The sequence below is a fragment of the Molothrus aeneus genome, chromosome 17 (assembly GCF_037042795.1).
Source record: "Molothrus aeneus isolate 106 chromosome 17, BPBGC_Maene_1.0, whole genome shotgun sequence".
Taxonomy (NCBI): Eukaryota; Metazoa; Chordata; class Aves; order Passeriformes; family Icteridae; genus Molothrus; species Molothrus aeneus.
Window position 1 is genome coordinate 12,358,207 of NC_089662.1, and position 26,847 is coordinate 12,385,053.

At 43.4% G+C, this 26,847-nt stretch overlaps 1 long non-coding RNA gene across 1 annotated transcript in view; it reads left to right on the forward strand.

The window, feature by feature from the left end:
* Positions 1–26,847, forward strand: part of LOC136564060 (uncharacterized) — a 188,430-nt gene that overhangs the window by 126,620 nt on the left and 34,963 nt on the right. The window contains exon 2 of the long non-coding RNA XR_010784676.1: positions 24,990–25,216. This is a non-coding gene — a long non-coding RNA (uncharacterized lncRNA). The remainder of the gene's footprint in view (positions 1–24,989; positions 25,217–26,847) is intronic.

Consider the following 26,847-nt stretch of genomic DNA (forward strand, 5'->3'; position numbering starts at 1 on the left):
CCTGAGCAAACACAAATCAAATATCTTATCTGAGCTAAGTCTGTGCTCTTGACTTCCACACAAACTTGAGATATGAGAGGATGTTTGCTGCTACTGAAGGCACCTGACAATCCCTATTAGTGTCACCTAATGAAATGTATTTGTGGTTCATGTCAGGGTTTTGTTTTTTTTTCTTCCAAAAACAAACTCTTATTATTTTCTGCTGAGCCATCAGTGTGCCTTTTTTAAACAAAGCTCATCTGCCTTTATGATTTTGATTTGCAAGATGCCCATAAAACTTGAAGCAAATATTTGCTCTGCATTACACAAAACAGGAATTTAATTACTTGTTTTATATCTTCTTGATATCTTTCTTTAACATCTCCAAAAATAAAACATGATGGCAGCAATGAAACATACCTTCCCAAATGTCTGCATTCATTACTGGCACCAATAATCAAGGCCCTGATTCAGCAAAGTTCTCAAGTGCCTGCCCTAATTTTAAGCACAAATAGTCATATGAAGTCAGTTAATCATTTTTCATATCTATGTTTTAGAGTCTTTCATTGCTGCCAGTGCTGCTGATCCAGCCAGGCTGTTCCCAGCTACAAACAGTGTGGCTTTCTTGGGGAGCGTGTCTCGGAGTTTTGTTAAGTCAGGAGTTACTAAATTATGCAATGTTTGACCAATTCTTCTTCATGAGCAAACGCTGCTCCCATGGAAGTCTGCAACAACATTTCTTGCTTTCAGTTTTAACAGAAATAGGCTCCAGTGGAACAGATTATGAGAATTTTATTCATTTCACTAGGGATGCTGACTACTTAGACACACAAGAGGGTAGAATGCTTTTTCTTTCATCAATAAGCTAAACACTTCTCTGGAAAAATAAATGGTTGTTATGCTGTAAATGTTACCACTGGGCATCATGTCCCACTGGTGTAAATCCATAGCCCTTCACATCAGTGAGGGAATGCAGGCTGCTGAACCAGAAGAGATGCTGAATGGCAGCTGGGTGGGGAGAGACAGGGAAGGATGTCTCTGCTTTAGCCACTTTTAGAATGCAATGGAGCGATAATGTCAGAACAAGCTGTACTTTTTAGGAGCAATCATTCATTCACTACTGTCAGGATTGCTATAACCTATAGCAAATGCATCTATGCAGTGTTCTCGTGCGACCCAAGAGTGGGGAAGGGAACTTCAAACCAAACTGTCAGCTCTGTGCTTCGCGAGTTTGACAGCAAACCCACTCACCAAGTCTGATGGTAGTGTAAATATATACTGGGAAATAGAGCCGTCACTGACAGACTCACCAAACCCAGACTCTCCTTTTGGAGCAGACCTCCTCCAAGATAAACGGTGTATAATACAGCCAAGGGAGCCAGTTTGCACAAGGAGCTTTTTAAAATGTAAGGTGCAGCCATCAGTAAGCCCATGTGTCTGTCGTGAGCTTGCTGAGTTTGGTTTGCATGGTTTGATGGAAGGAATGACCCAGATGCAGGTGAATTTTTTCACACACATGAACAATGTATGTATATATAAGTTTCCAAAAGGCTTTTATCATAGTTAGTGCCCATGAGTGGCATTGCTGTGAATAGCAGAGGGGGACCAGAATTGCTGTCCCTGCAGGATCAGCAATGGGTTCAGCTGGTGGCTGCAGCAGCAGATTTGGGTGGAAGCAGGATGGGCTGGAGGATGCTCTGCCTTACACTTGAAGTAGTACCAGGGAGCTCCTGGAGAATATTTTCTCTACACACAGCAGGAGCTTTTTCCTGCCTCAACAACTACCTCAGAAAGAGAAAGGGAGAAGAGTGACCAAGCAAGTCCATTGGTCCTGTCCACCCTTACTTGGCAGGATCAAAATAGATCACTAACCATTAACTGTCCTTAAACCAAATCTCTGGCAGGACACATGCAAGGCTGTTTCTGTGTGAGATGAAGGAAGCCTGAATTAATCCCTGCCAAACATCAGGACAAAGATACAGTTCTGCTGTTGGCCAAAATAGGATTGAGTCTGTAGACGCTCTGCCTGGAGATCAGTGCTGTGATGTGTGCTGGGCACTAAGTGTGCTTTGCTGGGTTTCCCTAAAGCATCAGTGCAATGTGGGGAAGGGCCCCAAAAAACTGAGAGCTGCTGGAGGAACCGGAGCTCCTGACTGACATTCCTCCATTCATCTTAGGAGACAGTGCAGGGTAGGAAACACTTGTACATCCTTACAGTATTTTTACATAGATATCATTGCCTCCTAGATTTGATTTTCAGTGATGAAGTGCAATTTGTGTAATGTGTGGAAAGGTCTGATACCACTGTGCTCAAAGGAACTGCAGCTGGAAGCATGACCGTGTTCCATTTCAGGCTAATTGAGTAAGAAAAATGCAACAAGATCAAAGGAGGGAAGGGAGAAGCGTTCCCTGATTCATGCAGGGGAAGGACAGTGTCACCTGCACAGTGACTCTTTAGGCAGCCTCGTGGCTGTGCGGGTGCAGCTAAGCCTAGCTTTTCCAGCCACAGAGCCTCTGCTCCCCCTCCCTGCTCCAGAGGGGTGCTAAGACAAAAATCCAAATGCCATTGCTGAGAGCAGTCCATGCTGCAGTCCCGAGGCAGCCTGGAGCTGTGGAAGCTGTGTGAGCCTCATGGGCCTGGCCTGGCACTGACCTCAGCCTGCCCAGCTCAGGTCAGCGCCATTGAGCCCAACAAAGCTATTGACATGGAGCTGCTGGCCTGAGCACAGTCACAGCCATTCTGCTGCAAAATGCTGGGTCCTCCTGTGAAATGTGCCTCTGTTTTGCTCTGCCACTCGAGCCTGGCCTGCACAGCAGCTGTGAGGGCAGGGGCAGCCAGTGCTGGGGCACCCAGGGCTCTACAACCCACGGCTGGAATCACTGAGGGATGCTGAACGTTCACATGGGGCTTTGGGACGCCCCTGGGGCTGCGGAGAGAGAGGTGGGCGAGCCACAAACACAGGTCTGGGCTCCTGAGGGAAGAAATAAAGTGTGATTGATTCCATTTAAAAATCCAGGGGCTAAAATAGCCGCCTTGAAAATGTCAATACCTCTTTAAATGTGGGTGGCATGTAAATCACAACCACATATGCAAAGAGCGACAAAGATTTAAAGAGTGCTGGGGCGAAATGAGTTTACAGGCTTGCGTAAGGGACTGAGCAACACCCGGGAAGGAATTATTTTAACCACCAGGATGGTAACAGTCCTTAGATCCCGACTCCAGGGTGCAATTTTTAATTTTTTTTTTTCCAAGACCATCTATTTTTACGAAAATAATTTTAAAATAAGTTTGACATTTTGCGCGAGGAGCTGTTGAGAAATTCCTTATATAACATTAGCTCAGCGAAATATTAAAAGCTTTGCTGGGCTAAATTTGAGTGCGACTGTTTGTTCCACTTACTGGGGTCCCTCCCCTGTCCCCTCCCCCTGCTCCTTTTTCCATATTGAAAAACAAAATATAGGTACGGCAAACTGTTACAAACCTCAATTCCGCAGCCATAAATACTGCAGCAAATAATCTTTTACACCCTCCCTTCCCTTCCTCCTCTCTAAAATGTATTTGAAATACAATTACTGTGTTTAATGATTCAATTTGTGAAGACTTTGTCACTAGGACAATGAAAGTGGCTCAAGTGTGATAAAGCAAACATACCAATAAACCTTGTTTTTATTGATTTGTAGGACGCTCAATTGTCTGGGAGAAACAGAGAGAGCTGACATCACCCCCTGGTCCCCCTGGAATGCAGTGATAAGTGTCAGCCTATTTTTCTTACAGGCAATTTCTCTGGCTATGTGATGTCTGGCTGCAAATTTAAAGTAAATGACATTCCACAATCTGTTAGGGATGGGGGGGTGAAGTCTGCATTATTTGTTTTAGAATTTAAAATAATTTTGTGTCTGAAAATTTCACCAGTGTCTAGACAAGATGTATTGCTTGCCTGCTGAAAATATTAAAATTTTGTAATGTACAGCCGACAAAGCCACTTTCTTAGCAAACATACAGATTCAATTTAAGATTTTTAGACTCCTTTTTACAGCATATTATATTATTATTACTGCTGGGGGAGCCAGATTAAATCTGATTCAGGTAGTCAAACACGGAACCACTCTGTGCAGGCCAAGTTGTCACAGCATTTTCTTTAAAAGCCTCTTAAGCATCTCAATATTTTGCATTTTGCTGCATTTCAGCACTAATGCAGCAGCACATCTGATGGGGACAGTGCTGGGGCAGCTGTGCATGCACACACAGGGTGATCACACAAGCAATGGGAGCAGTGTCCTCCTTAATTTTACACATTCCTTCATTTTCCATAGTCTATTTGAAAAGGCTGGGCAGGGAATTTTAGGAATATGAACACCCACCACTGCACAGAAAGGAATCACTTGGTCTCTGTCTCTGTATTATCAATGAGACATTTTGCAATTATAGAGGAGCTGAGTTTTGTACTTACAGTAAAATTGAAATTGATCACAAAATACTAAATTTCTTTCATGAAAATTAATAAATCTTTTTCATTATTCTTCCTTTACTCAAATGCAAGGTTATCTTACATCAAAAACTGCCTGGGATGTTTTAAGGCAAAAAATTTTTGCAACAACTTGTTTTCTCATTTAATCTATTCAGCATATGCTCCCCAAAGTGTACAGCTTGTGTGGAGATAAGAGTGTGCATGTGGAGTTAGCTCCCTTCAGCTGGTGGATGGGCAAGAGGCAATAAAGAAATATTTTTGTCCTAGTGGGAGAATTGAAGATCTGCTGTGGATTTTCAGTTTCTAAGGAATGGAAAACATGTCTGACTGAATTTCAGTCATATTCTGTTACATATGTAGGTTTTTGTCTAGCAATCTCAAAGCATATATAATACATTATAGCATATTCATCAGTGTGGATAGACAATATTATTTTTTTTCTTGGGGCTTAAATAGGATCCAGATTTGGTATGTGAGTATTTACTTAACTTGAAAATATGCTATTTATTTGGACATATTTAAGTACATCAACAGAAGCTTGATGAAATGTTTTTGCTATTCAAGCTCATTAAAAAAGAAAAAATCCTGTAAGAAAGGCTTGTTTAAAAAACAAATTATTTCCATAATTGTTCCTTTATCAAAAAAATATACTTCCTAAAGTCAGTAAAAAAGAAAGGCTTTCTGATAGCAACATTCACCACAGAGATGCTGGGTAAGAGCAAAATAAACCAGGCCATGAGCACTGAATACAAAAGCTGGGTTTGTTCCCTGTATTTGTTTGAGTGTTTTGGTCACAGGTATCAGGCTCTCTATAGCCCCAAAAGGCCCCTCTCTTTCCCCAGGAAACAAAATGAGTTTGTCATGTTCCAGCCAGCAGGCTGATGTACAATTAAAGGCAAAACTGTAACAAAGAGAGGCACAGCTCAGTCACCAGGGACTGTGGGGCTGATTGTTGTGTGAGAAAGTACCAGAATTTTGGTAGCCTTTAACAAATCTCCCTCTTCAATTCTTTAATGCTCACGTTTTTACTGTAGTGAACGAATCTTACAGCTTTCTTCAAGCTTCTTAGTAACTCCCCTCTGCTCCTTATTAAGAGTTTTGTGTTTCCAGCATTTCCAAATGCCAGGTCTCAAAAATCATAAGCCAGGCCTGGGAAAAAGAAATTATGAGTTTGGCTTAAACCAATGTACTTTGAATTCCTTTTATTTGCCTTCTCTCTTTGGAGCTGTTAAGGATACTGGCACTTCATCTTTTCAGGCTTCTTTCCACAGCTTTGAGAAGTGGAAATATAACTTTTAAAAATGAAAGATGAGATTGCTTTGCAATGCATGAATCTGGCAGCTGGGGCTTTAGAAAAGCAAACCCATGAACTATCGTGAGACTTCAGTTCAGAGTAGGGTTTGAGTTGCTTTGGATATTAATGCTGGTTCCACATTTGGAATATGTCAGACTCTGACTTGCTGAAGAGATGGTGATTAGAAAATATCTTGCACATCACACGATCATCTTATCCATCAGCTGTCCCAAAACAGTCCACACTATTCCAACACTGTCTCTCTGACCCTTTCCCATTACTCAAATTCTACAAATTCCTTCTCTTTCCAGCAGAACATTTTCCCTTATACCTCACCTGTTAAGTAGTTGCCCAGTCTTCCAATCATCCCACCAGAGGACAGAGAATTCCTTTTCCCTTTGCAGCAGCAGTTTACATATTTGGAGGAATATTGTTTTATCTGTCAGTCTTGTTCTGTCTGAACTAAACCCTCAGATCAAAGGTGTTGTATTGTACTGCAGTTTAAAACCAGTTTACACACATTTCCCACTGGAGTGTTTTTAGTTCCACTGCTTGCAGTGCTGCTTTTGTCAGAATTAAGCCCCAGCTATCCTGAATCCCTCATGGAAAGGCCCTGGCAGGGCTGTTCTTGCTTTACTGCCTTTTGCATTCTTCTTTTCAAACTGTGTGCAGCCTTTGGTTTTGTTTTACATTTAGTATATTTGAACAGACAAAATACCTTTGAAAAGATAACACTGACAAAATTATAGGGGCTTGCATGAACTGGGTAAACACTGGAAGGAATACTTGTATCAGCAAAAAAAATAGATAAGCTTTGAACTTAGGAGATTCTAATGTTGAGATACATCAGTGAGTAAACAAGAGGTTTAAAAGAAAGTGAAAATAACTGGGGATGTGTGTGAGAACAGTCTTGAATTGAGGCATATTTCCCTACAAAGCTGAGGTTTTTTTACCAAAAGCATGCAGGAAGGTATCCAGGTGCTTTCTAGAATGCTTTCAATGCTGCTAGAACAGGGATTGCTGTGGGTAGAAAAGGAGACACAGAACCAATGATAACCATTGCTTTTTGCAGAATTCAAGAGCTAATCCTCATTTCCTCACACAGTTGTGGGAATGAAATACCTGATAGTGTAACTAGTGACTAATTAGAAGATGGGACTACCAAGGGACTTGAGCCATTTGAAATGTGACAAGCAGGAAATGGGTTGGCAGTGCTGGGACAGCTCAGGCAGCCCTGGGTGGGCTGGGGTTAATGAGGCTGTTGTCCTGACAGCTGTCATTTCACTGGAAGTTGTTGATCTCACCTTTGGAAAGATGCTCCAGCTACCCTTTGGCACACAGCAAGGCCTTCAATTAGGGAGTGCTCAAAAGCTCATCCAACCTTTGCAGCTTGTGGCCTGTGTTAATTACTTTTTATTGTAAACTCATGGTCAACATTTAATGAGGAAATTAATTACCAAACAAATGATAGAGAACTCTACTTAGGGAGTAATTTTTTTTAAAATTTTGTCCAGAGAACAAGCATTGTGATTCTGTAATTCTTCTAACAGAGTGCTGCCAACAGAGGGAGAAAATTTGAGTAATATAACAATCAGACCTGCCCTCAGGATCTTTGAGGACTTTGTACAAAACTAGAAGACTAAACTCATTGGGTACTGCTAAAAGCTTTGCAGCAGTTTTTCAGCTTTGCAGTTTTCCCCTTGCTCTTACCCATCCTGGCTGAAATCATCTCACCTACTGGAAGATGTCCACAATGTGGCACCCCTGTATGAAACAGCCTTTCTACTTCTTTTGTACTCAGTGAAGAGAAAGAAACACTTCAAAGGTCATACCTGGACTTGCAGCTGGCTACTGAGAGAGGTTGGATGAATCACACTGCAAGTGTGATTGCCCATGGACTCTAAAGGAAGTTCAGCCAATGAATTTAGATGGATATACCTGAAATTAGGGACTGTTTAACCCTCCTCAGGTGCCTGTGCATCCAGGACCTTTCTCATTCAGCATTGCTCATTCAAGTGGGTGATACTCAGAGGTGCAGTGGCCCTGGTGCTGCATTGTGGCAGTCCTGGGTTTGGCACCTTCAAAGCTGCCTGGTGTGAATTTTAGGAGTATTTTCCCTCTTAGGATCTGAGTGTTGAGTTTATCCCTGGAGGGAAGAACAGCAGAGTTGTTCTGCAGAGCCTGGCAGGGCTGCCCTGGCTGACTCCTGGTTTATGTGCTGGTGCTGTAAATAATGTCCAAACCTTCTCCTGGCTACAGATCAGCTTTGGTGCATTGCAGGAACAAGAGCTTCTTCCCCATCCTGTCTTCATGCTTCTCTGATGAAGCAAATTTGTAGCTTACAGTCATACTTGTAAAACTGAAGCCCAGTTACAATCTGCAACCAACTTTTATAGCTTGGTATTAAGAGGACTACATTTTGTAATATAATTAGGGTATTTTAAAATTATCTTTATATTACTGTAGATCTTAAAACTGGTGATGATTAATTTATTTTTTGTAATATAACTGATTGCATAATGTTGGAAGCTACAGAGGCTCTCATTTACAACTGTGCGCGTTAGGAAGAATCTGGAATCTCAGGGCTGTTCCCTCCCATTTGCTGGCTGCAAGACAGACTGACAAAAGCAGCTTTCTTGCCAAAGTTCTACTGAGATTCTGCACCTCCCATTCCCAGTGAACCTGGAGTGGCCTTTGGCTTCCATGCTGGAACACACCCTGTGAGTCAAGTCAGCGACTGGAAAAAGCCTCTCAGGTTCCTTCTTTCCCAGTGCACAAGTCTCATATCAGGTCACAGAAAGGGTGGGAAGGTGAAAGGGAAGGGTCAGCAGACCTGGGAGCTCTGGAGAGCCACCAGCAGGAGTGGCAGTTCCAGCCTGATGGCACTGACAGCAGCCTCAAGGCAGCCTCCATCCACAGCCTCTCCCTGCTGCTCCGATTCCCAGGGTGGGATCTGTCGGATCAGCTGCACCACGGCAGAGCCAGGGATGTGTATTTGTAACCAGCAGCTGCCCCCAGAGCCAGCTGTGTGACTTTCCCTCTCCACTGTGAGTCTGGACATGTCCAGGGTCATGCCTTCAGGGCTGTGATTTCCTCTGAGGTAGCTGGGTTTGTTGCTTTGCCTGATGTTCATTTATTCCCTCCTTGCTGAGTGTCTACAGGTTTCTTAGGGGCTGCTTTCTTTCTGGCTGGATTTTCTAGGTAGAGAGGACCTTAAAAGATACTTACAAAATGCAACTGTTTTGCTTGTAGCATTTAAATCTGTAGCAGATTATCAACTGAAGGCTGTATTGAATAATTTTAGATCTTACTTGTCTGAATTTCACTGATGTGCTTTTCAGGTTTCCAGTATATCTGCCTGATGTCCTTTGACCTTTGTAGAAAATCAGAAATAGAACTGCACAGGCAGTTCTACTCAGCAAACAGTGTGTTTATAAAGCTGCAGTGTAGATGGATGTGTCTTAGTTAAAACATCAGTCTTCCTATAGGACTAATTGGCCTGATGCCAGTCCTTGAAGAATGAAGCTGTTCCAATGTGTAATCAAGTAGCTCCTGTGGGCCCCCAACTGCTGCCTTAATGCAGCCCTACCTGCCACCGTGCCGAGATGGCTTTCATTCCCAGCCAAGCAGAACAATCCCCCTTTGGAGAAGAGCAGCTTTGGAGTATAAATGTATTTGAGCTTTCTCCAGCCTTGGGGGAAGGGAATCCGCACACTCTAAACAAATGGAGGTTCTTATATCAATTGTTTGTGCCTTAATTATTGCAAAGGGTAATTAAGGAATCCCACAGGGGCTTGGGCTGTAAAGCATTGAAGGACTTCATCGTTCACTCTGTGCTGGCAGGCTCAAGATTTGTGATGACAAGGCACTCTTCTCTGATCTTAGAGGATTTAACCTAGGCTTTATGAAGCCCATGATAACTAGGTGTCACATGCCAGGCACTTCTGGAGTCTGTGCACGTCCATATTTCATTGCAGACAAAATTAAAAGACACTGGTGCATAATCCAAGTTAGTTGACCCCAACCTCTGCTGGCTCTGGGCAGCAATGCTGTGCAGGAAATGCACTGAGATCATCACCTGCCCCCTGGTCCTTGGCTTTAGGGCGACCTTCTGCTATTATTAATTATCTAGTAAGGTTACAATGGGACCGTGGAAGGGCTAGCTGGCAATACTTTTCAGAGTTTCTGTGGCTGCCCTATTCAAAAAGCAAGTTGTTAACTACTAACTTCCCATCTCTTGCTCTTGGGCCCAAAGATTTTTAGCCACATGCATAAACAGCATAAAAACAGGGACTAAAGGAGTTGACTAAAATCCAACTGTGCCCTGTGGCAAGATCAGCTTTACTCACATCACTCTTGATAGATCTTTGCCCAACCTTGCTTAAGTATTTCCATTGTCTTCTACAAATTTTCCTATTCCACTCTCTGAGATATTAACAGAAGTAATGGAACTAAACCTAGAACAGCTCTTCAGGATATCCACTCAAAACACGCTTCCAATGTGACAAAGATTTCCTATTAAATATTCTGTTGCATAGTTTTTCAGCCTCTTGCATCCACTGCTGAGTTACTTGAAGATCAAATTTCTGAGCTTGCCTGTAAGAATGTCTCATGAGTCAGAGTCAAAAGACTTGCTTAAAACAAGCCATGACAACTGTTGTTTCTCCTCTATCCCTGAGCCTGTAATCCTGTCATGGAAAGAATAGAGCTTGGTTTGACATCATCTGTTCCCAGTAGCTGTATGTTTGTGCTTGCTGATTTTCTTGTTATCTTCTGTGGCTTTACAAGTGGTTTCATTCTTTTGTTTTGGTACCTGTGCAGAAGCTGAAATTTATTTGCCAGACAGTAATTTCCCAGCTCTCCATCTCCTGCTTTCTCTTGGGTGCTGTGCTGGTCTTCTGCCAGAACTCTGGCCCTTCCCTGTCCCTTAGGAATCCTCAAAAACAACTGCTAACAACTCCTGAGATTGTTTCCAAAGTACCTGAGGGTAAATGGTATCAAAGCCAACTGAGTGGAAAAGCCTGTAAAAAATAGAATAAAATAAGACTTCCAAATCAAAACTTGTCCTCTATTGTCACATGTGGCAGCTGTGACAGTGTTGGCTCCTGGGCTGTCTGCCTAACTCCAAGACAGGTTGGGGTGGGTGTCACTGTGCTGGCTGTTTCTCTGTGCCTCTAACAAAGAGTTTTACTATTATTTCCCTTAAGATTATGCCTACAAACAGCAGGGTGCCCTTATTTTAGAGATTATGAATATGTAAAGAGACAATAGTTGCTCTGAAGAGTGTGTATCTATAAAGAGAAGAGAGGAAAAATAATACAACATACACGCAGGAGTGGGAAACTGCATGGACAGGGAGAAATGGACAAGCTGGGTAGAGACTTTGGTTTAAGTGATTTTATTTTAATTTTTTTTAAGTGCAATTTTTACTACCTGCAGTTGCTCAAATGAGTTGAATACCTGACTGTTACATTTGACAGGGAAAAAGAAGTGTATTTTGTCAGCTAAGACAAAGCTCCTACACATACAAGTCTGTAACAAAGATGCCCAATGTGTTTTTTAGGATGTATTTCCAAGTCCCACCTGGCTATCAGTCACCCAGCATGCCTTGTATAAATTTGTGATTTCACTAAGAGACACAAAATCTGATCAGAATGAAATTGTTTGTTCACCAAGTTTTGCTACATTTTTGGGGGGGTGTGGTATAAAATTAACCTGTTCTAGCTTGGGAATATCTATCTTTACCAACGTAGCTGCTTCCATAAGCAAATTTATAGTAGAAATTCACTCAAGTCTTCCCAAATCATTTGGTTATTCTCTCATTAACTCCACTGGGTGCTGGGATAAGCCCCCAAAGGCTCAGGCAGCAATTTGAGGTGAGGTAAAAGCTCTGCTCTGTGAGCTCGCACGCATTTGCCCATTCCTCTGAGTGCAGCTGCAGGAGTGTTTAATGCTGCATGTCAGAATGTACTTCCAAACTGCCTTGGAGTTTAGTAAAAATCCATTAAGCACTAAGTTTTCCTCTTTCTTGAAAGTGAAATCAGCTTAGCCTAGATATGTACTGAAAGGTGAACGGTCTCTTAATGTGTGCATGGGCACCCAGGCTCAGTGGGTGAGAAGCAGCTCCAACTTTGTGTTGCTGTGGCTTGTAAGGCTATGCAGAACTGGGAGGGAAAATATGTGCTCTGAACCTGGGCCAAAGCTGACTTAAAGACTTTAAAACTCTGAGTTGCTCTGAAATAAAACAATTGGGACGTTAGTCATATGGAGACAGGGTTGCTCGTTGCAGTGTGTCACAAGATGGACTGAGCCAAGTGGTGCACATGACACAAACACCTCCACAGTTTCTGCCTCAGGCTTTTAGAAGATTAGGGCATTGAACAATGAAGAAAAGGTAAACAAGGATGGGATTTGGGTGGAAAAATTCTTTCTTAGTGTAGGATAAAGGAAGATGCCCAATGGGTTCTCAAAGCCATTGCGTTGTTTTCAGTACATGTGTTTCCCACAGAAGGTCCCTCTTCTGGAACTTTCCTCAGGCAGTTGAGTTAATGAGGGAAACAGTGTGGCCAGAAGAATCCACGAGGTGGGACTGAGCAGTGGATTTGCAGAGCTGTGTGGGCAAGGGCAAAACCTCACCTGGGTTTCTGAGGTGTGAAGGACAGCCAGAGAACAAAAGCACGGAAAAAGCTGGAGATGGGAGGTTTTGGACAGCTGTCTACCTTCCTTCTAAGTTCCCTGTGTAGCCATGTGTTTCAGATGTTCATGGGCCAGGCTGATCCTTGTGACTCCAGCTTGTCTCTGAACCATGAAGACCTTTTTGGGTTGACTCTCCAAAGAGCTCTTCAAAGCCGTGAGTGTCAGGAGCCCAGGGCTGAAGGCACTGACTGGGCAGTGACCTTTGCTGTTCTGGCTGTGTGAGTCTGGCACAAATGTGGAATCACACACATAAAAGGGACTGAATCAGAATTTAATCAACACTTTTATTCTGTTCTCCAACTTGTGCTCATTGTTTTATATCTGAGTATGCTGAAGCCTGGAGTGATTGAGGGGGCTTGCTGTCATCGCAACTCAGCCTGCTCTTCATGCTGAGCACTTTGTGTTTCTCTGCCTGGAAAATTTCAAATAAAATGTCAGTCTGTGCATCTCATTAATCTGCTAACTACTAAGTTAAAGGTCTAAGTGTGTTTAAAAATGTAACATAGGTTTTAAGTTCAAGGATACAGATAAGGTTAGAATCCTTTCCTCTGCTCCATCCATCCATCCTGTCTGCCAGTCATCTCACTCTTGTGCAGTTTGAATCCAAATGAGTCTGATGCAGAAGGGCCAGGATGGTACACTGGGTTAGCTTCAAAGCAGAAAGGAAAGTAGTTGAAGCAAAATCAATACTTTTGAAAGACAAAAGAGTTACAAAGCCTTTTTCCTTGAATACATCTGTCCATGTGTCACAAGAAACCACCACTACCTTTGATGTTCATTTGGCAGCATTTGCAGCTGAGCCTTCAGCCTGTGTCAGTCTAAGAGACACTGAACTCCATCTTCTCCTCAAGGAGAGGGTCATTGGGTCAGACCAGGGAGTGGCTTTGAAAAGCCATCCTAGGCCGTGCTGGGAATGGCCATGGGGTCCCTTGGGAAGCTGTTTTAGCTGCCTTCTCCACACAACGTGTGTCATTTCAGTTCCTCAAGCACTAAAAGACCCATGTATTTGCTTTTTGATAATGTTGTGTTTATAGATTCATGTGTGTGTGTTTGTGTTCGCTCCATGTTATTATTTACAGCTAACTCTATCCCCTACTATTTCCTTCTCCCTCTTTTGTTATATTGGATGCCATATTTCCATGCCATATGCCACTTAAGCTGCACCTTTATGTGTACAAAATGTGTACCTAATTTGCATGCACAGTTACTACCATTGTAGACACAGGCACGGAGTGAGTAGGCATATTTGCATGCAATTATCTGATTTGCTTGTCCAATTGTGGTGATTTGCATATGCAGATTGTGTGCACAGTTGTACATTTACATTTTTTAAAAACTGGCCTCAATGGTTTATTAAAATAGCTTTAAGCTTCCTCTTATAAAATATTGAAGATCCTAGAACCCCTCTGGCTTTGCAGTGTTATATTCCCTCAGTAAATGATCTCCACATTTTTATATTCTCTCTTGTCCGGTACTCAAGAGAGATTTAGTCTGCAGATTTATACATCCATTATTTCAAGGTATATTTGATCTTCTCCATATGCCTCTGTTAATCCACCTTAGCTGTAAGTAAAGAAAAAAAAATACCCTTGCTTAACTTTCAGAGGATATTCCGCCTCTCTGAGCCTGTGTTCTCCATTTAAACACAGATTTTTTCAATGTATTAATTTTGATGGAACTGAAAAGATTCTTTTCCTAATAGGGAATTCATCAGTTGCTATGGGTAAATCCAAGACTGTAATGTGTGCCCTGGCACCACTTTAGCGTGAAGGGACCAAATGTGTCTTTGAAAACATCTAAAAGTTTTTTGTGAGAACATTTTGAGTAAGAGGAAAGTTGCCAGTTTGGTTCCTGTGCCTTAAGTTGTTTCAGATGTGAAATTTACTTTACCATGATTTCTCAATCATAATTCCAACACCACAGGGCTTAACTTCTCCCACCTGTATGACCAGTAAAATTCTGATCACTTCACTAACTGCAGCACAGCTCTAGCTTAGAATAAATGGTCCTTTAGTGCTTGGTGCTGCACAAACTTCCAGTGTCTGTGCAGCCCATACTGATGAAGAATTCATCTGGGCAATCTGCAGTTCTGTCAGGCCACATTGAAGCTTCTGACAGTGCCTGGGCTTTAGACAATTCATTTTTAGACCAATGCATTTGTCTCAAATTCTCTCAGGGTTTAAAATATGCTCTACAGAGTTTTACATCTCATACTTACATGTTAGTAAGTCTAGGTTGTTATTAAAGCCTCATACAAAAAATATAAATACTGCTTACAAGGGACTAAATTAGCCTTCAAGTAAGAGGATGAACCCTCTCTAATTTTGTGCACTCAGGTCATTCTGCAAATGTTCAGGAAATGGTTGAACAATGTTATTGTCTTGCTCCAGCATTTAGTCAAAGACTCTTTGGCTTAACCTGGCTCTTCCAGAATATCTTGAAGAGAGAACTCAAGTGCTAGGAATTGGAATGCTGTGCTGAGAGAGTGAGAAAACATAGGAGCAGCCTCTCAGGCCCCACTGTGCACATCCACTGAGCAGAGCTGTTCCAGCAGAGGCTTGGAAAAAGTTTCTTGGTTTCAATTCCTTCCTCCTCTTTGATTTGCTTTGAAAGCACATTCCTGCCCCGGCCTAAAATGCTAACACAGACACAGCCAGCATTATTCCTTGCTGCTGTCTCCCCTCTGCAGGCTTTTAACAGGCTCTTCCTTAGCAGGGAATTCAGAGTCTGCTGTGCAGGCAGCTGTTCCAAAGGGCTGGGAGCAGCAGCTGCCTCTGCCTAAGCGGCATCTTTATCCTTGTGGAGCATCAGGATGCTGACACACCGTGGGTGCTGCTGATCAGGGGCTCCTGTGGGAGCAGGAGCTTTGTTTTTGCCATGTTTTTGCTGAAGGAACAGATTCCCTTCCGTGCTCCCAGGCTGGGAGCAGCACCATTGCTCTGCAGCCACGTGTTCTCCTCCATTCCACCTGACAGCCTGTGCCAAGTGGGACTTAGTTTGCCTTTCATGTGTCACATAGCTTTAAAGTTTATTAAAATAAAATTTGAGGGTTTTTTAATGCCCAAAATATAGTTTTTAAAGGCTAGTCAGAAATTACCTGGAAATATCCCTCTCTGTGCAGGAAATTGTATATAATTATAGCACATTACTGCCAGTCTGTGCCTGCCACTGTGTGTTACTCAGTCCCAGTTTATTTTGGGTTAGGAGGCAGGTTTCATTTTATTGTAACTCTGCTTCCAAAACATCCAGGACCCCTAAATCTCTGCAGGCTGCAACTACAGCAGAATTTTGATCATGTTTTACTTTTAGGCCTCTCTCCCAGTACTTTGCACTTTGAACAATCATCTTTAAGCAAGTGACTGCAATTCCCATGGATTTATCCTTAGGAAATGTACCAAGAATCCCCTGGCATCAGAATTAATCATACTGAATACAGAAAAATACATTTAAACCCAGCTCCAGCAGGGAACCTACTTTGGGATAAATTATGAATTCTAGTTTACCCAACATTCTGCTTTGCAATCCCTGCTGCACCCCTAAATATGAAACAGGCTATAAAAGTAACAATGACTTTTATTGTCCAAGGTGAGAGAAAAGCCAAAAAAAAAAAAAAAAAAAGCCCAACCAAAACCTACATGGAAAGATTCAATCAGAAAAGTATTTTATTCAATCAGAATAGTATTTTATAATCAGCAAAGGAGGTTTAAGGACCATGTCATATGTAAAGAAATGTGAAAGTTCACAGAATTGTGAAAACTTGAGATTGAACATTTCCAACTGCAGGGGGATTGCAGTCATGATCTGAGCCTGTTCTGTAATGCAATAATAATGCACACAAACACAAAGCAGTTCTACAATTTCAAATGAACACAAGATTTTAAAAATGGTCTTTATTCCCTTGAAAAGATAAAGCAATTCTTTGCTCAGTATAGCAACAGCAAAAGTGTCTCAGGTATGAGATGTTAAAAAAAATACAGTGAGAAAATGGATCTTTTATCTAAGTGGAAGGAGGGAGAGAGGCTACATTGACCTAAATAATGGAAAGGTTTGGAACTATGAGGCAATGGATAAAAACTGATTCAGGTAAATTCCTCACATGTTCAAAGTCTGAGAGTGCAAAACCTGTAATTTGAAGAATGTATTTAAAAGGCCTGGAATGGGTGATTAAGAGGGGCTGTTTGAAGTCTGGAAGTGCCACTTTCTGACAGCAGTAGGCCTGGAATTCACATGGCCCAGGGAAAATAAGGATTGTTATAGGACACAGGCATAAACTGGTACAAACAGGTGAATATTTGTCATGAAGTCTTGAGGGCTTGAAGTTAGAATGAAGTGATTAAAAGTGTTTGACCACAAGGCAGTAAGATGTGCTGCTTTTCAGCGGGAGCAGTGAGGGTTAAAAGTCTAACTTGTTGAGCTGGAAAAGGGATTTTCTGATAAAGTTGTCTCTTATGGGTCTGTGCTGTTGAATATCTCCACCAGCAATCTGGAGGCTGGGGATGGCTCACACTGGGAGTGGGGCAGCACCCAGACAGGCTTCCCAGAGGGGCAGGGAAATCTCCACCCTTCAGGTTTGTCTCAACTCAGCTGAAGAGAGCCCTGAGCTGGCCTGGAGCCTGACTGGAGCAAATGGGCCTGCAGAGAGCCCCTCCTGGATCTTCTGGCATTTTATGACTTTGTGGTTCCCCCTTTGGCTGCATGTGCTGTTTGTCTGAGCCTCCATCCCTGTGCCCACGTGCTGCTTGGGGGAGAGGGTGGCTGGGTGGCTGCTGGCTAGTGTGGGTACCTCTGCTGGGGAGGATGGGCTAAATCTGCATCATCTCTTGTTGGAACAGAGACTTCTTGTTCTGGACCAACACTTTAAAAAGCTCTGTGTCTTCCTTTCCTTTGGAAAATCTTTTCTCTCCCTTCCACAGCTTGGGGGTCAAATCTCTCCTTTCTGTAACTCCACCAAGGCTAATTTGGCCAGTGTTTTTCCCTATTTCTCAGCCAAAGACCCAATTAAAAGAGGTCTTGACAAATCACTGCAAAGGGAGTTATTTCCTCTCCAAATGCTCTCCATGGGCTAAATCTTTTATGTGAGCTGCAGTCTTTTGACAGCCCATGGGAAGCTGGTGGCAAACACATCTGATGTCTCTTCTCAGTCAGAAGACCTTATTTCAGCAGGAAATATCTGGACCTGCTTCTCCTTGCTACAGTTCCCAGATATCCCCTTGTGGGTACCTCAGCAGCCATTACATGGAGCCAGTCCTGAAAGCAGACAGTTTTTCCTTTTTTATAATGGGAGAGTTCATTTCTGCTGAGAATACAGTTTTTACCAGACTGCCTGCAGGACAATACAATAAAAGATTTATCCTTAATAGCATTTCACTGAAGTTTCACCACAGGAGACAGGGTTTTTTGTTGTGCCTTTTTTTATTATTATTTTCTCCTTCAGTTGCTATGAAAGTCTCTGCTCTTAGCTTTTTTTTTTTTTTCCAGAGCATAATCCCTAGATGTCCTCTGCCACCTCTCAATTGAATTTTTCTCTTTTCTTCGATCTTTTCTCATCTCTGACACATTTCTCTCCCTTTTTGTTTTGCTTCTCTTCTTCTATTATGTAGTCAGTAGAAATTAGAAAAGAAACTGGTTGTGAGCACAGTAACTCTGAAGTTGGACAAGGCACCAGTAGCAAAACTAATGTGAAATAGGAACTAAGCTTTGCTCAGCTGCACCTTCATGTTTGCTTTTCTCCTTCAGTCTCTGTTAGGCACATTCTGCTCCTTCCCAAGCTGTGACTCCATGACTCCTCTTCTCCTGCCCTCCCTCCAGGGCTCAGCTGAGCCCCAGGTGCACACCCACCTTCCTGCCTGTGGGAAGGCTCCCTGCTTCGGGGTCTGGCCAGGAAAGGGGCAGCACTCTGAACTCCCAGAGCTTGTCCCAGCAGAGGCAGCACCCTGCAGAGGGCAGACAGGGATGGGATTCTCTCTGAGGTGCCCTCTCTTCCCCACGAGCTCAGCCAGCTGATGGAGGCACTGAGTGCCAAGTGGTTTAATGGGAGAGCACAATCCTGAATCAGAGAGATCACTGACAATTGCCTGGAGAAGGGTCCAGAGTCCTTCTGGAGTCGTCTGGAGGTCCAGGGATGTCCAGTATGTGCCTTCTGACTTGGCTGGAGGGAGACTTGAGGTGATATTCCATCTCATGCCAGTCAAACCTTGTCTGCCTCTTGTTTCCTGCTACTAAATAAGTAGAATGGTGCCTTCTTTCTTCCTAGAGTGCTGCAGAACTCAGGGCTGTAAAGAGCTTCTGGAGCAGCATGTCTCATAATTAATTGTTATCCTAAGCTTCCTCAGGTGCCTGACTGCTTGAATATCTAAGAATTTATGGGCATTTGGTAACGTCTGAAAATGAAAAGTCTCTTTAATATGCTTATGATAAGTATTTGCACTATTTTAGAAAGCTATTTTCATTCCACTCAGACACTTGTTAAATAACTTTTTAGAACTTCAACATTTACTGCTCATTTTATATGTGCAATAAATCAATCAGATTTAACAAAGGAAAGAACCTGATTTGCCCACAGCCCTGTCTGAGCACAGAGGTGCCATTTTGCAATCTAATGAAGCTTTCAGCTAAAGAAATGAAAGGTGGGGGGGAGACTTTGATGCTTAATAAAAATGATTCAGCATCCTCATAACTTTGACAAGTAGTGTGACTTACAAACCTTCCAGCAGAGCAGTGTAACAACAGAGTAGGAACTTGCAAGTCTAGACTACAGAAGATACCAACACTAATGTATCCTCCCCAAGTCCAAAAGAGCTTTGGGAAAGGGAAGGGCCCCAAGCAAAGCAATTATCATAAACAGGATATAGTGCTATGAAGAAAATCCATGCTGTGGGTTTGGAGTCATGGCAAGAAAAGATATCTACGTGCCCTCAGCTTTCAGTATTCACCCTTGTTTAAATTACTAAGGAGATACTCAGATTGCAGACTTTTAAAGAAAGGGGCTACCATTCTGTGTTTGTATGTGCCTGGCACAAGAATGGGATAGTCCAGCATGAAATGGGCTGATAATGACACATTCTGTACTGAATAAGCCACTGTGAGTGGGGAGCCCTGGCACAGGGTGCCCAGAGAAGCTGTGGCTGCCCCTGGATCCCTGGAAGTGTCCAAGGCCAGGCTGGATGGGGCTTGGAGCAACCTGGGACAGTGGGAAGTGCCCCTGCACAGGGCAGGGAGTGGAAAAAGATGATTTTTAAGGTCCCTTCTAACCCAGGCCACTCTAGGATTCTGTGATCTTCAGAATACTCAGCACTACACGTGGCTCTAATGTGGTCACAGTCTTTTCTTACACATTGCTCAAGTCCCTACTGTTTCTAAAACATTGCATTGTTTTTCCTTATATTTTCCTTGACTTCATAGTTAATCATAGTACAGAGTTTAAACAGGGATTTATATATACAAAAAAAAGAAGGATTCCTTAACACCTCTATAAATCATCCATCCTTCACAGTCTGGGGTTATTACCAGATGGGTATCTGTTGAGGCCTGTCTGAAGAGACTCTCTGTGACTTTGATGTATTTTTCCTACGCTGCTAACAAATGGGTCACAGCCCAGTTATGTGATTATACAACATGTTTACAGCTCCTGCCATACTGAAGATGCACAGAATATTGCTTGGCAGGAGGCAAGACATGCATCTTGTATCGTATAAGAAGTTCTGCCTCTCTCCCTTCCATCCCTTTATATACACAAGGAACCTCACAGGGACAAAACTTCCTTGCTGTCATATTAGGGAATGGTGGGGCTGAGTCTCACTAACACAAAGTCTCACAATCTTTAATATGCTTTCAAGCTCAGCAACAAAAAAGCATTAAAACTGTACTGCATGAAGGCTTCTGTGTTATGAAGTATCATCATCCAAACACTTTAAGCAGTATTCTATAACATAGTCTACCATAAGTTCAATTTTTACTCAATCACTTGAAATGCACTTAGGAAAATTGCTCTTTTGCTGTTTTCACAACAGCTCTGGAAGTCAGCCTCTGGTTTAATGATAACTGCTTTAATCACAGTTTGGCTTGTTTCATTTTGACAGCATTGATGTAACAAACTATTTATTTTCTGTATGTTAAATATACTATCACTGCAGCTACCAGATTTTTTTTCCTGGTGCACTAAATGCAGACGACAAGGTTTGCATCTCATTAAGGTAATTTGTGTGTGCATAATTTTCAGTAAACACAGTGCATGAAATCACGGATCTTCTCTACCAAAAGTGTCATCTGAAACTATTTGTGCTTGGTTTAGTAACGGAAGTGATTTTTCAAGTCCCACTATATATAGCAAACCATGTGCTTTCTCCAACAGGAGAGCTGGGCTGCAAAGCGAACGCAGCATCCTCGAGCAGGAGTTGCATTTAAAAATATTGTTACACCATTAGGCTGAGCAAGATCCTCTCATCTGCCCTGAATGGCCAGGTTCAGATTCTGCAGCATGTGCAGGAGGGAAGGATGTTTGTTCCTTCACTGAGAGCCAGGGGACGGGGGAATTCTGCCACTAATTTGTTCTGATCCTGCTGCCTCATTAGGGCAGTCTGTAAGAGATGGGAAATGTGTCCTATGGCAGTGAACTTTCTGCATGGAGCTGTTAACGCAGTAAATGGCTCAGGAGGAGGGAGGGAGACAGCTGGAGCACATTGTGTTTCATAAAGCCTATACCGGGACCTTGAGTCTTCATTTAACCCATCACTGAGGTGACAAATATCCACTGCTTTGCTGCTGGGTGATGCTGCTGCTGCTTGCCTGTTAATTTATCTGTTTTCAGGCTGTCTAGACATTGTTTGGGTCAAAAAGTGCTGTCTCTCCCCTGCCGTGGGATTTGCCTGCTCAGCTCTTGCTGCAGGCTGCTGTGCCAAACGGGCTTTCCAGAAGAATGCTCCCTCTGTCTGGATGGCTTATTAGCAGGACTCCAAATGGATGGAGAGGGTTTCAATCAGGCTAAGGCTTCCTACAGATAAAGTTTATTTTAACTTCTTCTCTCTAAAAATACACTGGCGGGGATAAATAATTCAAATACTTTGGGTTTTTTCCCCCCCTTGTGATTAAAAATCTGCCTAAAAGTGTCCTTGAAATGTTCTGTTGAGAGGTTCAGGCAGGTTTTGGATGGTCCAACCCCAGACTAAACTAAATGCCAATGTGGGGCCCACGCTGAGCCTTTGCTGGGGTGGTTCTGACACGGTGCTTATCAGAACCCCTTGCTTTGCTGCCAAATAAGTATTAAAAAGTACTTTCAAAATCATACTTCAAGTTAAGTAAAGCTACTGCTGAATACCTCAGTGTCCCTGTATTTCTTGGAAACACTTTTAGAGATGTTGTCTTTTGGGGAACTCAACTGCAAGGATGTTTTTATGTGGAAAAAAATCTTCCAGCTCTCTTACCCAAACTGTAGCCATGAGGTTCTCAGTCTGATTCAGTAGGAGATAACCAGAGTTTTCATAAAGGCAAGAATCCTCTTCACTATAAAATAGTGTTGTATTGCATTCTATATTCAATATCACCATTGATTTCCTAATGTCACAATATTGTCTTATCTAGGACTTCATGAAAAATCTTTTTTTGGGACAGAAAAATGGGGTTGGATTAATTGAAATATTTTGGAGGGACTGCAAGGATGTGGTATGAGAATCTTTTTTTGATCTTTGAAGAAGTCTCCCAAACCAAGGCACACAATGTGAACTGTGTGGTGGGAGCTTTAGGTCCCATGTTTCCTGTTCCCATTTCATTGCATCAGTCAGCCTGACTTTATCTTCCAAGAATTATGGTTTCCTCACACCACGTGGAACTCACCCCTTGTTATTGCTCCAACACAGAGTATAGGAAAGGTCACCCAGCTAGGGGATCTGTAGGGAAAGATGGGATAGGCATCTGTGTTAGGGTCCATTATTTATGTGTGTATGCTGCTGTGTGTTCAGCAGAAGTACTTAGAATTTTTCTCCTCTTTTTGTGCCATAAATTCACATTTATGCATAAATACTTCTGAGGAAAAGAAATCTACCCTCACTGGAAAAAAATCCTTCCACCCTCTTTCCTGGTTTACAGGTGAGCACATGGACTATGCCTGCTTTCCTTATGCCTGGAGATCCCTTCTGAGCTGCCAAAATTCTGCCAGATGTCCCTAACTCTGCCACAGGTCCCATAGAGGGAGGGGCATGTTGTTGCTGAAGAGAAACCCCCCAGGATTTTCAGCTGATTTTTGGAGGACAGGTCTCAGTTTTCTCCCATCTCCCCCCAGCTCTTTGAGCAGAGCACTGTGAGCAATTCTTTGCTGGCCAATCTCTCACTGGACAAGAGCTCCTGACCCTGGAGCAGGCTCCAGTCGAGGTGGAGCTGGGGCAGCCTGGACTGGCCCCAGCAAGGTCCTGGCTCTTGGCCACCTGGAGAGCTCCAGCCCCAGGCCCTCGGCTGACCAGAGTTCAGGCAAGTGTGCCCAGGCTCTGGCAATCAACTCTTTGAACCCAGCTCTGAGGAATTGTTGCTCCAGGCTTTTATCCTCCACTTGCTGGCAGTGCTCAGTGCCTTTTGCTAGGAAGGTGCTGGAGGGAGCAGTGGGAGCAGCATCCCTTTGGAGGAACAGAAATTCCTGCCCATGTCCACCCCAGCTGCCTTTAAGTCACTCTCACTGTGAGATTCTCAGCTTCACAGCTCACAAAGCAAGGACTACAGAGAATCGTTGTTCTACATTTTCTCCTCCCTCCCCCATTGGAATTTACAACAAAATGTCATGGAAATACAAGTTTTGTTAAAGCTGACTTCTACAAAGCTGAAATTTTAGGCTAAGTTAGACCAGAAAGAGTTTCTTTCTTTTTTTCCATGACTAATTCTGTATTTTTTCATAGTATTTGCATAGTTTTTCTATGATTGCTGCAATCGTGGTGATTTTAATGGAAGCACCTTCCAAAATACAAACTAAATAGAGAGGTACTTTCTCTGATCTGTTGATCTACAACTAAAGGATTTTCCCACTATCCTATTTACTCTAAATGAGTGGGCTCAAGAACAAAAGTTGCCCTAATCTTCCAGATGATGGTATAAGGTTATTATTCCCAGGATTTCAAAGCTTCTCATACCCATCTGAGCTGTGAGCTCTGTAACTGAATGGTGTCTCCCAATCAGGCAGGGAATGAAGTGAGGTTTAAGGAGAGGAAATTGTGGGGGTGGGAGGGATGCTCAGAAAAATTAAGGGTGTCAGTGTCTTTTCAACCCACCTATGTCTCTGACCCTCTGCCATATCATTTACCTGTCTCTTGCTTAAGGCATCTTCCAGAATCCTATTCCTGACTGCATTAAAAATCTCATCCTTCTCTTCCCCTTCACTCCCCAGGCCAAGATGTGCCTCTGGCATTGTCTGAGCCTGCAGAGCACTCCCAGCTCAGCATTGCTGGGGAGCCACCTGGGCAGCACTGCTGGCTTGGTTTCATGTCAGAGAACTCTTGCTGTGCTCAGGGCTGATCTACTGCAGTCATGATTTTAATGACCTTCCTCTCTCTAAATCAGATGCTAAGGGCAAAGGAGTGCATTTCACTTCTCCCATTTGTAATTAGCCAGCAGCAAACCAAAGGCAGGCAGTGTTTTCCTGTTGCCTTGGCAGAGACTGGGAGGTTCAGCCCTGCTCACTTTTGGGGGCATCCAGCTGAGCACTGGCCCCTGAGCTCACCTCCAGCTCTGCCAGGGATCTGTGGTGGGTTTGGGACAGCCTCCCTCTGTGTGAGGAAGGCAGCCAGAAGTCAGGCAGCAGAGGAGGAGGTGGAAGAAGTGGGTTCAGTCCCTCGGCCTGCCAGGGACTTCCCGCCTGAGCGTCCTCCAGACGCTTTATCCTCCTGTGTTTCAGTTCTCTGTCTCTAAGCCAGGGCAAACAGTGATTTCATACTTCTCTGTGGTGCCACGAGGAACTGTAATATCCCCTAAATTCCATGGGAGAGATGAATGGGTTGGTTTGTACACAGACCCAGCAGCTGTGAGAGCAGATACTGCCTTCAGTGCCTGCAGGATCTGGGACCAGCAACGTGTTTGTGATTGTGGGGGGCTCTGGAGATGGGGTGTGCTTGGGGCTGTGTTTGGGGATGTGTTTGGGGCCTGTAGCTGCTGCTGGGTCACACATTACAGAACACAAGGTTGTGCTTCTCAGGCATAACAGCAAGTGATTCCTGTTACTCTGCTGTGATTCCTTGGGCAGTACAGGAGCGTGGGCAGACATTCCTTGGTTCAGCCCTGCAAGGTGGACATCACTTGGATGGCAGTGTTGATAGTGGACAGCACTAGATATGGACTCGCCACTTCTTGCTTTAGGGGCATTTGAACTTGTACAGGATATTCCAGATCATTCTGTGGGGCAGTTTTCAGTTTGATAGGTACATTACATTCCTTTTAAAAAATAAAATATCTATTGATGGCACCCAAGAAGTTATTTCCCCCCTTACCTCAAGGCTCAGAGGCAGCCAGTTTGAGAGCTGCTGATCTCAGCTCAGCAGGTGATTTTGTTTGATTCATCCTGTGCTGTTTTGTCTTCTCAGGTTCCTGACAGCTGCTGTCTAGCACACAGACAGCTTCCTCACTGTACCTGTGGGAGGGACACTTGATGCCAAACTACCCTCCTGGAGGAAGCACCTTTCATTTCTGCTGGGCTCATTTGGAGATGGCAGCCCTCACGTGAAGAGACCTGCCCTGCCAGCCCTCTTGCTCCTCAGCATCTCAAAGCAGTGATAGTGCCATTGCTCCCCTTTACACCTGAGAGGACAGAGTGAGTTAACAATTCTGTCAAAACTTGGTAAAAGCTTGGGAATGGGGGAATACACAGTAAGAAGTGTTTGATTCTCTAGCCACCATTTGAAGCTGATAGAACAAAAAAGCCTGTGGAGGCATGCAAATATTTCAAGGTGCTGGTAAAACACTGCACCCTCTGAAAGTTTGCCCTCTTCCCTTCTGGTAGTCTACTGGTCTTTCACAGATTGCAGCAGGCCTCCCTTTTACAAGTTTTACTTCCTTTTTCACTTTTTGAGATGAAGTATCCTCATTATGTCCAGACTCAAAGTGAAAGACAAATAAAGGAGATTTTGCCATCAGGGTATTTTCCTAGATGTACTTCTACTGCAGTCCCTGCTGCAGCCTCACACAAACACTCCTTTGGCTTGTGACCCTCTGATGGCCAAACACCAAACTGGAGCTCAACCTTGCTGTTGCTCTTTGCTGCTGATATTTTTGTTCCTTTGTTTATTCCATCTGAAGTCAGTTTATAGTTCAGCCCACTTCTGTTCCTGCTGGAGTTTTTGCTCCATAAACTGTATGCCTCCCAGGCTGAAAAGTCAACAGTTACTGCACTTTCATTTCCTCCTCTGAGGGTGAATCATAACCAAGCAAGGGCTGCAGGAGCAAAAACAAAAGGAGAGAGAAGTGAGGCTGTGGATCAGCTTCTCCAGGCACTGTGAGTTCCTCAGGGTGCCCTTCACTAATGCAGCCCATGACCTGAACCTGAAATAGTTTCCTTCTCAGTGGCTGGAACAAAGTGACCCTTGAAGGTTTGCTGGGTGATTCCAGGCAGATGAACTCGAGGTTTCCAAGCAGAGCAGCCTCCCAGCACTGCCCTGGCTGCTGCTGGAATGTACCTTTTGTCCTCACCTCCAGCAGCAGCAGATGTGCTTGATGATTTTTCAGGTCCTTCCAGGCCTTCTTCCATGGCTTCCAAGCCTTTCTCCATGTCCTTCAGCCATTCAGAGAGATCCAAACATGCAGCAGAACCTGAGCCCCTGGCTGGGACCGTGATGTTTGTGGGTTTCTGAATCTCCCCATTCAGAATCAGCTTCGGCACTGAATGGATGTGTATGGCCTTAGCAGGAGCTTTCCTAAAAAGGATCTTTCAAAGGCAAAACTGCCAAAGCAGGGAGGTTGTGTGACTTTATAATTTCCTTTAATATAATTTGTAGCTGTTAACTGGTTGTTTTGATAAAGTAGTTCCCCATGCCACCAGGATAGGGCTGGATTATGTGGAATATGATGAGGGCAAGACAGAATGCATGTTCAATCAACAAACATACATATGTGTGAATGTGTTTAAAGATGAATATTTGAATAGAAAATATGACTATAAGAAAAATTATTTCCATCTTCTTGAAAAAAAAGGGAGTATTTTGTAATCAGCATCAGAGTTAGAAATAACTTAAAATTTATGAAAAATGCCACTAAGTGCTCCATCCAAGGGCTGCAGGCATTTCTTATGTGTTTTCACTCACAGTGTAACTGCACTGCAACCCAATTTGAGGTGAATGTCAGCCCAGAAATAATTTATACTGAGGGACTTCAGTCTCACACTTTGGATTTTTGGGAGATGCCACCTCACTTGAACTTGCAGTTTCTCTGAGTTTTAGTCATGGCACA